Raw genomic sequence first — 574 nt, 5'->3', positions numbered from 1 at the left:
GCGCTGCGGCCGGCTGCAAGGAATGGGAAACAGTTAGTCGGGTCCCGCGGAGGGCGAGAGGGAGGCCAGGCTGCCCGCTTTATGCCTCCTGCCCCAACCCCAGCTCCACGCTCCCCCCGTGCCTGCTGCTGTTGTGGGTGCACAGATGCACCCGGGCTCAGCCCTGCGTCTTGGCTGCAACCTAGTGACCCTAATCGCAGGACCTCAGCGAGGCCCGATGTTAGTAGCATCACGACGACGTTAGACAACAACCGCTACGTCCCCCAGCACCGCAAGCCCCCCACAAAGGGTTAGTCCTCTCCTGCCGGCACGTGCAGTCCTTCCACATGCATCGCGGCCACAGGGACCAGCTGCGGAGAGACCAGCAGCGCGGCGTGCCCTCGGGAAGGGGACCCGCTCCCGATGACAGGTGAATCCTTTCTTGTCCTTCCCTTATTAACTTGATTTAAAAGCACGAGTCCGGCAGCCTCACGCTTAAAAACCCTGAGCTTCTCCAGGGCACTGAGAACCAAGCCAGGCAGGCCATTTGGGACGGTTCACCGGTCACGGGGAGCGGCGTCGGGAAGTCGAGAGG

Source organism: Alligator sinensis, unplaced genomic scaffold (genome assembly GCF_000455745.1).
Source record: "Alligator sinensis unplaced genomic scaffold, ASM45574v1 scaffold628_2, whole genome shotgun sequence".
NCBI classification, from domain to species: domain Eukaryota; kingdom Metazoa; phylum Chordata; order Crocodylia; family Alligatoridae; genus Alligator; species Alligator sinensis.
The sequence above is the reverse complement of the archived record's forward strand: the minus strand, read 5'-3'. Positions refer to the sequence as shown.